Source organism: Ictidomys tridecemlineatus, chromosome 7 (genome assembly GCF_052094955.1).
Source record: "Ictidomys tridecemlineatus isolate mIctTri1 chromosome 7, mIctTri1.hap1, whole genome shotgun sequence".
NCBI lineage: Eukaryota > Metazoa > Chordata > Mammalia > Rodentia > Sciuridae > Ictidomys > Ictidomys tridecemlineatus.
In genome coordinates, this window is record NC_135483.1 from 153,662,786 (window position 1) to 153,679,375 (window position 16,590).

Genomic DNA, 16,590 nt, shown 5'->3' on the forward strand with positions numbered 1-16,590 from the left:
TGAGGTAATCAGGACCACCCTCTGCTCTGGAGGACATCACCTCCCTCCACCACGCACACAAAGAACACAGATCCAGGTAGGAATTCAGTCCATGCTGCGGTTGCCACTCTACTTTTTCATCTTGTCATAAAGTCAGTAGCCAGTGTATTAAATAGAGTGTTTTCAGAAGTGTCAACACTTGATAAATCAGTTATTTTCTCTCCTTAATATTTTGAACAATCATCTAAGAACCTTCTGAAATAAAAAGCAATACAATGAATGCCTACTTGGCTCACAGTTACATGTGCCTTGGTTATGATATTCTGAAATATCTTCTTTTCTATTGCTTCTAACATAACTCTGATTTTCCATACTTTAACAAAGATGATTTCCTTGAATTTGAACCCATGGTATGTTATGCTGTTTAATCCTAACATCTTTGAATAGAAATAACTGCATGTAGGTATTCTCTGGCAGTATTAAATTGTAACAGGAATAGAAATTACAATGATGACAGATATTACTTTGGTTAAAGGAGAGTAATTCTGAAAAAGCCCTATATGGGTGACATAAAGGAAAACATATGGATCCATCAAAAAGGGAGATCCCATAAACTCATGCAACTATTCAAAAAATGTGAGTCTCTCTGAATGTAATTAGTGTGATATTTCTTGAGAAAGAATTTGTAGTTTAATTACAATCCCAAAGTGAATTAAATTCATAGATATTAAAAAACAAATACTTAGAGTAAATTGTCTTCCAAACCTGTGTTATTCTATTGCACAGGTAGTTTTTCTTTACATTTTTGAAGAGTAATAAATAAGAAAATATGTGTTTACCACTAGGCAATAGTAGTAAGAAGTAAAAAGTCTCTTTAATATAGACACTTTTACAAAGGAGGAGGGGGAGAAAGAGGAGGAAAGGGAGGAGGAGGAAGAGGAGAGGGAGGAGGAGGAGGAGGAAGAGGAGGAGAGGGAGGAGGAGGGAGGAAGAGGAGGAGGAAAAGGGGGAGGAGGAGGAGGAGGAGGAGGAGAAGGAGGGGGAAGAGGAAGAGGAGGAGGAGAAGGAGAAGGAGGAGGAGAAGGGGGGAGGAGGAGGAAGAGAAGGAGGAGGAGGAGGAGGAGGAGGAGGAGGAGGAGGAGGAAGAGGAGGAGGAAAAGGAAGGGGAGGAAAGAAAGAAAAGAAAAAGAAAAATCCAAGAAAAACTTGGAACTCTAAAAATTGAGTTTATTGGATCATTCCAAAGTTTTTATTTTGAGCTTCCACAGCTGTTACAGTAGTCACAACATAAATGTCCTGTCAGTCTTCTAAATTCACATCTTACATACTATTTAGCACAAAATTCAAATAAGTAACAAATAAAATTTATTTTTCCATTTTGTTTTACCAAAGATTACATTTAGTGAATCAGTATTGGTATTTGACTTCATATAACATCAGTAATAAGAGGCCAAATAATAGAAAATAGACAACAGTTGGTCAAAATATTTAGAATTTAGAGTTAGTAGGCTATGTTAAAACCAGAGTTTGCCTGCGAGGCTTGACTTTGGGCATGCAAGTCATTGGGTTTCATGCATACAAATAGAAAAAACAATTTCTACATAATATATCATCTACCATTGTTAATATGAAGGTATTTTCTAAATGTTTAATTTCTGTAGAAATAGAAATCAGCAGCATCAGTTTTATCATGCATTGGCATATTTTATATCATAACAAAAGGATGACTATTCTGAATCTATAGTTATACACCACACTTGTTTTTACTCTTTTTTTATGAGTAGATTGTATTCTAATTGTCTGTATGTTGGTTTTGGTGAATAAACTTTTGCATAGAAAAACATTTACATGCCCAGTCTTATTCACAAAAGTTTTAGGATGACTGCTAAAATTTATTGATATCTACTAATTGCTAAATGTTCTGCTAAACATGTTTCATGTATGGTTTCACATATTACATATGAAATATTATAAAGCAGTATGATTATTACATTTATAGATGTGAAATGGAGCTATTAGGTGGTGAATTCAGGGTTCAAATTTGAGTGAGCTAAACCAAAGTCCAGTAGGCTATACTTTTGTAAACAACATGTACCTGAGTTTCTAAAACATACATGTAAGCTTTTCTTTCCTTAGCTAACTAAGTATATTGGCATATTTTTAGAAAAGATTTACCCACCAAAAAAATCACTGAGATAAATTTTTAAGAGACATGCATATTTATTAATAAAATATTAATCATGTTACTCTAATATTAGGTTTCCACTAATTAAGTTAAACTATTTTGCCTCACATAATGAAAAAAATCTAAAAAATTATGAAAAAAATATATAGTTTTGAATTGATTATACTTTTTAATACTCATTTCATATTAAAGACAATATATTCTTTTATGGAACTTACAAAAGTACCCTCAAAATGGAAGTAAAATTGAGATATATATGCAACATATCTCCATAACAATTGGTTTTAGGTAGATTAATGAACATGGATTCAAATTAGGACTCATTTGTGAAAGTTTTGAAATCAATACTTGGATAAGACATTTATGTAAGCTTGAATTGATAAGACCAAAGTTAAGTGTTCAAGAATGGACTATTGATCCTCCATTTGACTAAGAAGGAGAACACTCTTGTAAAAACTCATTCAGTTGCCATATTACCATATCACTAATCTTTAAAATGATACACACAGAAGTCACTGTAATTTATTTGAGAAATACAACTGAGCTCAGATTAACTTCAACATGAATAGATACATGACTACAAGTTTGTTTAAAAGTTTATACCATATAAAGATTTTTTTAAAATGGGAATAAGGTTGCTCTGAAAACTGGACTCTATCCAACTATCTTAATAAAATAAGAACTTACAAACTTACTATATCATAGAAGTTATTTATTATTTATTTTTGCTTATGTTGGGTTGAGATTTTTTTCCTTTTAATTGATAAAAAGATATAAGAGGAATACATTTAATTAAAATCATGAGAATCTAAAAAGATAAAGCTTGTTTACATTTTTAAAATAAATGCATTATTTTGACCCTTTTTGTCAACAATAATATATTAGCATGTTAGTTTTGTACAAAACCTTTTGTTAAGAAACTAATTGAAGAAAAGTACAGAAGATATATGTACTAGGAAATATTTATGACTTATAACCTGATAGTAATTCTATCTAGTAACCTAGGAAATATATCCTTACTCAGTTCACAGTCAGAAATAATATGTTATTTTTATTAGAAAGGAGTAAGATTTCGGCAGTATTTAAAATTAAATACATTTCTTCTTTTTCAATAAGACAGATTAGTAAATTAAAATAAATTAATAATTTTAAGATTATTCAAATATGAAAAATTCAGAGATTATTTGATCTAAACTGGTTTAACAAAAAATTATAATCCTAATTAGATGTAAAAAATTATAAATTTACTAAGAACTTTTTTGTTTAAATTGGAATTACTAGGGACATAAAAATATATTTCTTATTAGTTAAATGAGTTTTATTGATTCAATTATCACATATCTTGTCTATATGTTCTTTTTTCCTATATCATGCTTGTATCACATTTATATCCCAAATTTTTACTATTAGTTGTATTCTACCTGTTATCTTTTCAATTTTATGCTAAAATTATATATCTCCAATATTATATACCAATTTAGAAGTAGATAAACTAAAATTATGGTGTGAAAACTACCTAGATATCTGTGAGTTGCATAACTCTTCTTGATGAAATAATTTTGGTGGAATGATGTCCATGTGAGTAAATGGGAAAGAATTAAGGTATCTGGTTCATATGCCGAACTTAACTTGTATTTCTTGTAAATTTTTATTTCTATACAACTGCATCAGAAAGTTTTCATATATTAAATGACAAGATTTCTTGACATAATTCAATAATATTGCATAGTACAAATACTTTGGTAAAAAATATGTTTCTAAAAAATAACAGTTTGCATTTCACTCACAGACTTCAAAACCAGACACAGAGAATGGTTTTAAATAACTGTGTATTATTTGCTCATCTTATTAAGTGTATGGCTCACATTCTGATTAAGTCAAGAACTAAGACTTACCATGAACTTGATTTTCTGAGTATTTTTCATTAAAACTGTTGTAATAATATGGTTATGTTTGTCGGTCTAAAGCATCTTTAATTCTAAACAAAGATGAGAAAAGCTAAAGACTACAAATATGTGATTTGAATATATTTATATTCTTAAAAGTTGACATCACAGTCATTACATTTTTAAAAGCAGAATTATTTTTTCCAAGAACCATTCAAAGTCATAAAGTATGATGTAAGTTTTGTTTAGTGAGTAACTATATTGATCCTTTAAAATTATGTTCATTTTCTGTAAAGGTCTGAAACAATGTACAAAAATTATTTCTATCAAAATTTAAACATAGACGTGAAATTGATAACAAATTATTGCTACGTGGGTTCCAAATATGATCTAAGTTAGAAGTATGGAATAATGTTGTTAACTAAAGTTCATTTTGTTTTGTATTTATCTAATAAATTTTAAACACCAATATGAAGCATATAAAGTAATATTTTGTCTTAATAATATTTTTAAGTTTTTACTGACATTTATTTCCAATTTTCATTAAAATCATAGTACAGTATATACAGGTGCATGTAAATATTCTTATATGTTTTAAGATGTAGACTCTATTTAAACCAGAATATATTTTTTAGGAATCACCAGTGAGTAAAGCGCACATATCTTTGCCATTCATTTAAAATAATTTTTAGAAGTTCAGATCCAGTTATAATTTTTTCAGATTTTTCTGTTTTCTGCTTTCTTTCAAAGTAAATGAATCTTGATATCTTAAATTATAAAATAATGCTTTGGCATGTGATAAAATACATTAGAAAAAAAAAGATCTTGAAACAATAAGCAAAAGCATATCTCCTAAAAATAGAATATTTAGGTTAAATCTATTTTAGCTCTCATTGTTATAGAATTTCTCAATTCTGTGTTTCATTTTACATATTTAAAACTAGTAGAAGACTTTATGTATTGATTTTATGACGCCATAGGAAAATACCATCTAGAAAAGTAAATTGACTTTATGGATAAAAACATGCACTAATACTCTGACATTCAATTTAAAAACAACAAACTTAATTATATGAAAATATGAATGCTTATTTCAAACTTCCAGTTATTTACTCAAATAATAAGTCTTTTCCTAATGACCCTCAATGTTCATTACATATGTTTTTCAACAATATTTTGGATAGCAAAGATTATGAATTATACTATTAGTAGAGATATGTATATTTGATTAAATTATGCAAGAACATTATGTCTTTTGGGTTAACAGTTAAATAATTATTAGAAAAGTTTGAGGAGTTACTTTATTGTAAAATATGGTATTAATGTAATACCACCTTTTAAGAACATAATCAGACTTAAAATAATGCTGTTTTAATTTTTGTTACTAACCACTAACATTGGGTTATTTCATGTGCTGTTTCCAGTTCTTTTTTTTAATTATCTCAAGACTAAAAAATCATATTCTAAAAACACTTCTCCCATTTCTACACATGTGTCAGGGAACATTAAAGTAGAATTAAAGATTGAATAGAGGAGAGAAATCAGCCACAATACTTTTAGAAATCACAAATATAAAATTAATTAAAGATTCCATTATGTTAAAAAATCTGTGGGAAAATCAAGTAAAAAGTCACCAAGAAGTTAGTCAGGATGAATCCATTGTCTACTGTTACTGTGCCAGACTATGAGTGATTGAGCCCAGGATGCTTCCAGTGAAGGACAACTCGTGGAACATAATTTCATTAAGGTAAGAACATGTATTACTTTAAAATATGCTAATCAACATAATTTAGTCCCAAATCTGATATCTCACTTTCTTTCTCAACAAATTTGTGAAATCTCTATACCAACAACTTACTACATAGACATTAGTTCCTTCTATTGTGCAGGACAGTCTGTACTGTTGGAAAGAGCATTCGCAGATGTCTCATCTCAACATTTCAGTAAGTTTTATTCTGGAAGTTCTTTTTTTAATACATAATTTAATTCTCTGTTTAATGACCCAATAAATTCATCTGAGAAAGTCCTGTTATGCTTCTTTATCCACAGATATCTCGATATCCTACCCTCTCCCCAAAATCTCCTAGAGGAATACTGGTCAAGTTCTTTTAAACAGTTTTAAAATTAAGAATTAATATCTACATTTAATTAACTCTAGGGTGCTTTCTTTTCCCTCTTTGCAATTCTCCCTTAATCCAAATACAACGGAAACAGTTTAGGGTTAACAAAAGAGATTTAAACACATTTGGCAGCAATGAACAATGAAAATTCCATTAGTTCAATACTAGAGGTACACGTTTAAATAGAAGTGAAAGGCGGATAGGAGGTAAATGTAATGAATCTAAATTAATTACTTTTAACTCCACCTGAAGTTTAAGCACAGAGTGGGACTCACCCCTTTCACTCCTTTCTTAGAACTTTGATTATATGGAAAGTTTGAAGACCCTTCCTGGGGGAGAAATGTTTTCCAGCTGTCATGATTCAAGTTCAGCTCAGAGTAGAACTAATTTTAAAAGGCATTGTTCCCTGAAAAAGGTATTTGTTCAGAAAATATGCCTTTTAATCCATTTAGATTTTTATTATTTGGTGAATTTATTTTCTAGAATATCACTGTAAATAACAATATGCAGTAGTAAATAAATTTTGTGTGCACTTTTGTTTAATATGCTGTGGTTTCTCTAACATGTGAAATAAATGAGACAGTTTCAACATTATTTCAATGCCACTTACTAAATTCTTGGTAGAAACACTGTGAAACTACATGAGAACACTACTCAGAATAAACATATTTATGTTGAATAATGCACTTACCCAGCACAGCTCCTAAGGAAATTCTTGGTGAAATAGCCTCAGGATGGAATTTGATTTTCTGAGATTCCGCAAAAGAGATTTACTCCCAGGCAAGGTGAGAAAGAGTGAAAGCCATGCAATGTGATCCTGCAGGCAGGGTGAGCTCTGGTTAGCAGAGCCTGATGGTCCAAGGCAGGAGGTGACACTCTGCTGGAGAGACAGGAGTTGTTCTGAGTAGATTAGAAGTGTTGTCAGATTGTAAGTGATCAGCAGCAGAAGGGAAACATCAGAGCTTCCTGTTACATCACTCTGACCCCGCCTGCAGTTAGTGTTAGGTTACTCTCTTTCTCAAATAGCATACCCCAGGAAAGGAGCAGCACTCCTTTCTTTTCTGAGACCAGAGCAAGAAGCAGCCTGAACAGACAGAGATCATATGCTGTATGATTACATTGTTAACCAGCAAAAGCTGGCTGGCTTTCACCTTGTGTGAGTTCTGTTAGAACTTGCCAAACAAAGCTGGCTGTGATTTGAAAGAAATCTGAATATAAAAGAATCAAAGGAGTTAGGAGGCTGTGTGTGTGTGTGTGTGTGTGTGTGTGTGTGTGTGTGTGTGTGTGAGTGAGTGTGTGTGTGTGTGAGTGTGTGTGTGTGTGTGTGTGAGAGAGAGAGAGAGAGTGTGTGTTTCTAGGTTGAATTAGTGTTTACAAAGCATCACAAGATGCTTTGTAAACTTTTAAGACATCTTTATAAAGTGAGCATGGAAAAAAAAGAAAACCAACATTCATCAGAATTAATTCTGTAATCCGACTCACTAATTTGGAGCACTGATAGGTAAATCTTAATCCTCAACATTCCCTAATTATGTCAAGAAATTTAATCTTGCAGCTTTTTAAACTTTTAAAAACTTTTTCCATAATGTAAATTTATGTGTCATAAACCAATGAGCATATAGAATGCATTATTTTTTCAAACTATATATTTAACAAAATACTAGAGAAAATATTTTTTTAGAATTCATAATTTTAAGATGATTGCACATACTTTAAAATATTTAGTGTAACTCTCACTGTCTATGATGTAAAAATTATAATATTTTAAACTTTAAAGTAACTTTAAAGAAAACATGATATTTTATCATATAACATTATAAAGTAATGCAAAATATATACTGAATTTAATTTTTAAGAAAAAAATCCCAAATATAATTATGCCCAGAATATGTTTAATAATTTGTTGAATAAAATCTGGGGAAAAAGTTTTAAACTTAAATGTACTTGTCATTTTTTTTAATATAACCCTGTATAAGATGCAATGATAATTTTAACTCCTAAACCCAAACAATACTAAAAGTTCATTAATCTTGGCATCTCTTTCATCTATGAACTAGAAAAAATATATATATCTAACAGTAGACATCCTTTCTGTCTTTAAGACTTTGAATCAACAAATTTCATAACATTTAGAAATATATCAGATGCTATGATGGTCATTCAAATTATATTGAATTGCGATCATAGGAACAGAGATATAGGAAAGTTATTGCAATTAAGGACCAAAATGAGATGCCCAGACTTCTTGTAGACTAAGAATAGAAGCAAAGGCAACTGAAATTAAAGAACATCATGTTTCTGAAATATTCCTGTTGACATTTTTATTACCTGGATCTATGGAAGAAAATTTATTACAGAATCTGTTAATTTTTTTTTGGTATGTGTGATCAAATTTGATTTAAAAATACATATAAAAACATGGTAAAAACATTAAAATCGATATATAGTTGATAATTGCTATCAATTATAGCTAAGAGAGAAGACTTTTAGGCAACTGAGTTTATGCTGCTATTGTGGTTACTGGGATATAAAAAATAACCATATAATTTAAATTATCTAGTTTTATAGTATTATGTTTTGAAATAAGAGCTTACTTTTGCTCTGCTTTGGAGAGTCATTGAGCTATACTTCTTTTTAAGCTGTTTTACTCAGCCAATGAGGAGAAAATTCAGTGCTGCAAATCATTACTGACACCACCAGGACTCCTCAATCAGAAAACCAGTGTGTATATTGCTTAAGTGAAAGCTGTAGTGAGCTCTGATGTGGAGCTAGTACTCTGCTCAGGGAGCTACTAAGAAAGAAGTAGAAAACACTGGGGTTGGACCAAGAGACAAGAAATTCCAGAACTGGATCAGATCCTTTCTGGTGTGGTCTTGACAAAGTTTTATAGGCTTGGTGTTCCCACACTAAGATTCACAGCAAAATCAAATACTAGGTTTTAACATTTATGCAATCCTAGGCCTTGTCTTTGCATCTTCCATGGTAAGAATAGTATCTGAAACCTTGCAAAAGGATCAAAGTGTAGTTTTTGAAATTATTTTAAAAAACTAAAAAATAATTTCAAGTAAATATGTGAAATCAGTATTTCTTTTTTGCATTCATTACATTTGCCCAATAGTAGCAAAGTAAAATCCGTGCTTAGAGTTTTTGTTGGTAAGATTAGTAATCCAATGCTCTTTCTCCTCTACTATTTGTCAAATGCTATTCACAATGGTTGTAATCCATGAAGATCTTGGATAAATTTCTGTCAATATCATTCATACGAGAAACAACAGGAAAATGACATCTCAATAATCAGATCATTAAGAGTTGGCATTTTACCATGAATGGTGTGAATATACTTTGTATACAACCAGATAGATGAAAAATTGTAATCTATATGTGTAATATAAATTGTAATGCATTCTGCTGTCATGTATAACAAATTAGAATAAAAAAGGAATGGAAAGGATATTAGATAAGACATAAAATAATTAATTAAAAGGATTTGGCCTTTTACAAACTTCAGAAGAAATAATGGTAGGAGGACTTTCAGAGAGCTCATCTGAGTATACCAAATTATGTGAAAAGATACACGTGGAAAATATTTCAAATATACACTTAAACATGATTAGTGTTTTGAAAAAAACTGGCAGAACTAAGAAAATATATTTCAATGATCAATGAGGTGGGTTGAGTGACTAAGCCTGTATTTTGAGTCAGACCCTGTTCTAGTTGTGTTTTAGGGAGTTAAGGAAAAACAGAATGTGTCCTGCTATTTAGTCATTTACAGAATACTTGACAAGCACATGAGGGCTCAAGTGCCAGATTCTCTGCAATTAGCAACTGATGCTGCCAACAGAGGCTTCATGTGACTATGCAGAGCACTTTCAATAGGGTTTTCTGTAGGAGTGGAGAATGGTGCGAACAGCAATCACACATTTCCATTGCAGAATCCCATGCACAGGATTTATGCCTACCCTCATTGTCCTATATAGACCTATAAGTGCCATCATTCCTCAATAGGGAATGCAGGCTACCATGTAAAATGCACTGGCCTTACAGTCAAAAGGATGCTAACTCAAAATCTCTGAATTACTGATTTGACAAAATTAATCAAATTAGGCCAAAAATATGGTGTAATTACTTAGTTTTTTATTGACTAAGCTGACCACTTATTTTGAATCCCTATGGCACAATTCTGTGAAAATAAGAAAAGCAAACAAAAACAAAAATGAAACACTTTTACATGAAATATATTATGGACAGGCCATCCCTGTGAAATTGCAAAAATAAGAAGTCAAAGAAAGCATTTAAAACAGAATTGTTATTAAGATTTTGGGTTATGATATTGTGAGTTAATAATTTGTTTGTGTTCTAAATAGTATGAAAGTCATTACTAATATCGGGATACTTAATTCACCTAATAAAAGTTTGTACACTCTGAATTATTGAAAATTCAGCAGTAGGGCTGAAAGTGTAGCTCAGTGGGAGAGAGCTTGCCAAGCTTGTGCAAGGCCCTGAGTTCAATCCCAAGCAAAACACACACACACACACACACACACACACACACACACACACACACACACACCAATGACTTGAAGAGAAACACATAATACTTTACATCAAAAAATTACTCTAGCTAGGAAACAAGTTGGCCTGATCTTTTACCATTTTACCTAGCAATTGATGTTAGCAGTTTTTCACATTACTTCTCAAAGATAAATTAATCGCATTTGGTAAAGAATCTTTATCTAATGGCTAGGTCATTGAAAGATTGTGCTCTTGTCTATTACCAAAATCAAAGGTCAGCTTTTCACTTTAATTATGTATGCAACTTATCATTTTAAGGGAAATAATACTGTTGTTTTAAAAATATTCACTATGAAGTAAGAATTTGAAAATTGTAGAAAACTAAATATAAAATAAGCAGTCCAACCAGATACAGTGGTGCATATCTATAATCCTGTGATTTGGGAGGCTAAGGCAGGAGGACCTGAAGTTCAAGGTCAGCCTCTGCAACTTAGTGAGACCCTGTCTTAAAAACAACAACAACAACAAAAAAAAAAAATTAAAGGGCTAGGAATATAGCTCAGTAGTAAAGTACCTCTAGATTCAATCCTAGTACAAAGCAGGAAGGAAGAAAAGAAAAAAGGAAGGAAGAATAGAAGGAAGGAAGGAAGGAAGGAAGGAAGGAAGGAAGGGAGGGAGGGAGGGAGGGAGGGAGGGAGGGAGGGAGGGAGGGAGGGAGGGAGGAAGGGAGGCAGAGAAAGTCAATATATCTAATCCATATATAGTAAATAGAACAATTTTACTTGTCGATATGTAGTATTTTGTTTCCCAGCAGGGTCAAGTAACATCAAAAAATTGATTAAATGTTTCCTATTAAAAAAATTGCTCTTCTTAATCTCTGATGGGTTTGTGTCTTTTGGGGAAATCAGCATACAGATTTTTTTTAATGTTTGAAAGTTGACTATTGGTAGAATAAAGAACTACTACTGGCAAATGAAATATGTAATAAATCAATTAAAATGAGTTTTAAATAGAACAAAATTATAAATGCTTACTTTAAATGAACTTTCTGAGGTTAAACACTCTTTGGTAGGGTGATTGTCAGTCTTGGTTCTTAGGATAAGTCCCAATTTATACTTCCACATTCAAAAGTGTTCTGGTTTAGACAAAATTATGAATATGGTCATCTTAGCCCATATATATCCATAGTGACAAGTGGTAAATAAGTGCTTAGAGTGAGTAACTCTCTGGGAAGACTTTGATCTCCTTTGCCAGAGGAGTTTAAAATAATTCTTGCTATTTCTAAGATAGTTGTTAGTTCACATTTAAAAAAATGCTTTTTCATCTCTGGGTTTGAATTTTCTGTGAATTTGCTCTGAAATGCCTCTTATTTGCTGTATATTGATCTTGCTTTTGAAAACAAAAGATTGATTCAAATGAGTATTTAACACCTTCACTGAAGTAGCATTTAATTGAACAAGTCACAGTTTTCTTTAATAATTTAACCATTAGATTCAAAAGATCTCAAATGGTATTAATCTTGTTTTAAACTAATAATTTTATTCAACTATTTTCATAGTAATTGTATAATTTGTGAAAGTATTAGCCATTTATGTTTTTCTCTACTTTATTCAAAAACTTACTCATGTCATTTAACACCACTCTATTATATCTTACATTATATTAATTTTACTGTGGCAATGTGAGTTTTAAATATAAGAGCATGCATAACTTATTAGAACAAATTAAAAAATAAAATTTAAAAAAACTCAGAGCATGAGCACATCAGAAAGCAAAAAAAGAATGCATAACTATATATAATGCTTATATGAAAGGATAATGATATGTGTTTGCCTCACAAAACTCTTCAGACCTTTGAGAAGGTGTCAGATCCTTCTTGTTATACTTAGATTTGAGAAATTAGATATCTACAGTCTCATCCTGCCCTCTAGTGTCAAATATTCTCAAATTACAAAATGTTGCTAACAGGAATAAAAATGGAATTCTCTTTTTCTGTAATGAAAAGATTCCAACAAGTAGGGAAGATGACCAAGAAAACATTTCAAAGCATTTTATAGCTAGAGTGACACTAGATGGGTATTTATGGTAGACTATATAATTAAAACAACAGTTCATTTACAGTGAAAATAGGTACTTCATAAAATATTGCAAAGGCAAACAATATTAACTATTAAAACATGGTGTAAACAAAGACACAAATTAAAATGGCATCATATTTTTCAATGTATATGTCAGCTGGTAGCTTCTAGCAGATAATTCTCCCAGGCAATTAGGAGTTAAGGGCATCTGATCAATTAAAGGGTATGTGGGAGGGGTACCCAGTCTCAAAGAAAGACTGATACAGGTAAACAAAACCTGTAAAAGTGCTGCATCTGAATTTTTTATTCTGGAGTTTTGAGTCCATTAAGCAAGACAAGAGTTGCCACATGAAGGAGAGGACAAATAATGTTGGGCAAAAGTGAACTATTGTAAGGGATTTGTTTTACTTAGTATCTGGGTCATATAATCTAAAGCATGTTTTAAAAGTATGCTTTTGAGCTAGGTAGGACTAAGGTAAGGAAGCAAGTACAAAGAAATTTTCTGGAGAAATATTTTAATGTCTTATTATAATGTATTAGTTGACGTTAATGTCCACATTTTAATCATAGTCCCTTACATATGATGTTCTTAAAATTAATTTCTAAAGGCACCTGTGATTTTCCAGAAAATAAAAATACTATAGCCAGAAGACTTTCTTCTATTTGGATTAATTATATTGATGCACAAAACAAGAATTCAATTGTGTATTAGATTAACTCATATATTTTAAGTATCTAATAATATCTAATAGCAATATTGGGTTTGTTATATTTTAAGGGAAGTTGAGACAGAATACTAATAATGTTTATGACTGGCATTTTTTCAGAAATATGTTATATGATTTAGGTATTTTCTTTATTTAATCCTGTGAAAGTTGTATTTTCACTTTTCAGGTGAGGGAACAGAATCTTAGAGCTTTTGACACAATTGGGAACTGGTAGAACTGACGCTTGTTTGTAAAGCATTGAGTTACTAAACCTCTCCTTTACAACATGCTCATATCCCATTACTTAAAAAAATATTTAATGTGGCAAACTATTTCAGATACTTTAGAAGAAAATTATATAGATGATAAACCAGATAATAAGGTTGTTTGGGCTTCCTGTACGTAATTCCATATTGACAAAAGGAAATCAGAAAATAGCACGATGATATTAAAACATCAACACTCACTTGACTAGTTTTCTATTTCGTATTGTGATTTCTTATACTATTCACACATGAACACAAAGATAAAGTTCAAAATATTTAGGGAAATAGCACAAGAAATAGAGGTCATTTTTCAAAATAAAATTCTTTTAGAGCTGGGCAACTTGGGAGTCTGAGGCAGGAGGATCACAAGCTTGAGGCTAGCTCCTGTAATTTAGTGAGACCCTGTTCCAAAAAAATAAAATAAAAAGGACTTGGGATGTAGCTCAGTGGTAAGACACCCCTAATTTCAATTCCCAATTAAAAAAAATATTTTAGAGACACGGAACACATTTAAATATTTTTAAATGAATTTTGCATACGTTCGTTAGAAAAATATAAAGAACCATTCACTGATTTTTTTTAGAGACAGAGAGAGAGAGAGAGAGAGAGAGAGAGAGAGAGAGAGAGAGAGAGAATTTTAATATTTACTTTTTAGTTATTGGCAGACACAACATCTTTGTATGTGGTGCTGAGGATCAAACCAGGGTCACACGCATGCCAGGCGAGCACGCTACCGCTTGAGCCACATCCCCAGCCCCCATTCACTGATTTTTACCCTTGTTAATTTTTTTATATTAAAAATGTTACTACTACCTGTTATGCAATTATCTCAAAAATAAATATATAAGTTTTAATTCTCTAAGTGTATAATTTTTTAAAAACATTTTCCTCTTTGGGCTGGGGATGTGGCTCAAGCCGTAATGCGCTGCCTGGCATGCGCTGGGCCTCAGCACCACATAAAAATAAAATAAAGATGTTGTGTCCACCGCAAACTGAAAAATAAATATTAAAAAAATTCTTTCTCTCTCCTCTCTCTCTTGAAAAAAAAATTGCCAAATTTCCTCCTTTAACTTTTAATTACCTAGATTATTTGAGTAATAGTTCTTATAGCTCAAAGAGACTATTCTAAAATTTTTAACCATTAAGCATTTAGTAACTTGTAATAGCAACGGTTACCATTTCATGGAATGCCTGAGATGTAGTGGACAGTATGCTAAGCACTTTGCACTTGTGCTGCTGTTTTTATTTTCTCAGTCATTTTGCAGACAAAACAGTGAATATTTAAAAGATATCAAAGTGCATTCTCCTGTATAACTAATTAAAACAATTTACAACATAATAAAAAGGTATACTGTTACTGCTCAAAAAAAATATAAAAGCCTATGTTTTGGTTTGGATATTTAGCATCCCTCAAAAGCTCCTATGTGAGACAATGTGAGAACATTTAGAGGTGAAATAATTGCATGATAAGAGCAGTAACACAATCAATGGATTAATCCATTCATGTAGATTAACTGCATGGTAACTGAACTCAGTCAGATAAGAGGAGGTTGGAGGAGGTAGGTTGCTGTGCACATACCTTTGGTATTGATATTTTGTCTTTGAGGTGCAGAGCTCTCTTTCTGCTTCTTGTCATGTCCTGAGCTGCTCCACACCGTTCTGCCATGGTGTTCTGCCTTACCTTGGGCCCAGAGCTATGCAGTTAGCTCTCTGTGGACTGAAACCTCTGAAACTGTAAGCCAAACAAACTTGTCCTCCTTTAATGGTTCTTGTCAGTTTCTTGCGTCACAGAGACAAAAATAAAAGCTAACTAAAACAGCCTGTATGCTCAAATTCAAGTTGATTTGAATCCAGATCCAGTATACTTTGTATATCTAATCTGGTGTTTGACTTTTTTCTCCCATTCTTCATTTGTGTCTGACAGTTTATTGGCAGATAGTAGAAATGAGAGAAGCTATGATGACTGAATTTTGAAGATTTTCTCCCTAATTAAATGTCTGTATGTGTATAGCTTGTGAAAAAGTGAACAAAATAAACAGTTAAAAGTTTTGTAACTTATATTTAGCTTTACAATATTAAAGACTTTCTCAATGAACAGTGGCAGATATTTTCAGTAAAAAAAAAATTGTAATTGTTTATTTCTTCATCTCTGGAATAGCAATTTCTTGGCAAAATGGATGATTTAGGTAGCTCACAGCTGTTCATATTTTGAAACTCTTTGGACATTTCCCTAGAGTGATTTACAAATTTTGTGGAACATTCTGTTGAGAGTGGGGATAATGTTAAAAATAAAAGACTATTGGAAGGTCAAAGTTCTTAGCTTTCTGATTGAAGGACTAAGAAGAGGGAAGTAGGAGTTTCCTCTGGTTTCTAACTTGAGAGCTCCTGTCACTTAAAAGGAGATTTCAGTATATCTGTATTATAGACTTTGCAAAAATACAGATTAAAATTGGATTACAACCTCCAAGACATTGAGGCTCATAGCTGACTTGGTGATTATTAAAAATTAATGAAGTACAATAATCCATCACTAATGTTGAAAGAAATTGGCTAAATTTGGCTTCAAGTTCAGTTTGTTTAAAACTTATTAGGACAGGAGCTGGGGTTGTAGCTCAGCGGTAGAGTGCTTGCCTAACATGAGGCACTGGGTTCAATTCTCAGCACCACATATAAATAAATAAGATAAAGGTCCATTGACAACTACAAATACATACACACACACACACACACACACACACACACACACACACATAAAGTTATTAGGACAAATAATGGATCAAAATAAAAGATTTTCTACTAGAAAAGCCTGATTTTCATTAATTTATTTTTAATTAAACTTGTTTAGTTTTTTTAAAAA

At 31.6% G+C, this 16,590-nt stretch overlaps 1 protein-coding gene and 1 long non-coding RNA gene across 3 annotated transcripts in view; one reads left to right on the plus strand and one right to left on the minus strand.

Moving 5' to 3' along the window:
* Calcrl (calcitonin receptor like receptor) overlaps positions 1-7,244 on the minus strand; it is a 100,736-nt gene extending 93,492 nt beyond the window's left edge. For both annotated transcript variants that reach the window (XM_021725777.3, XM_005324393.5), the window contains exon 1: positions 6,862-7,244. The gene's annotated coding sequence lies outside the window, so the exon portion shown is untranslated. The remainder of the gene's footprint in view (positions 1-6,861) is intronic.
* Positions 1-16,590, plus strand: part of LOC144365583 (uncharacterized) — a 411,011-nt gene that overhangs the window by 385,700 nt on the left and 8,721 nt on the right. The gene's annotated exons all lie outside the window — the stretch shown is intronic.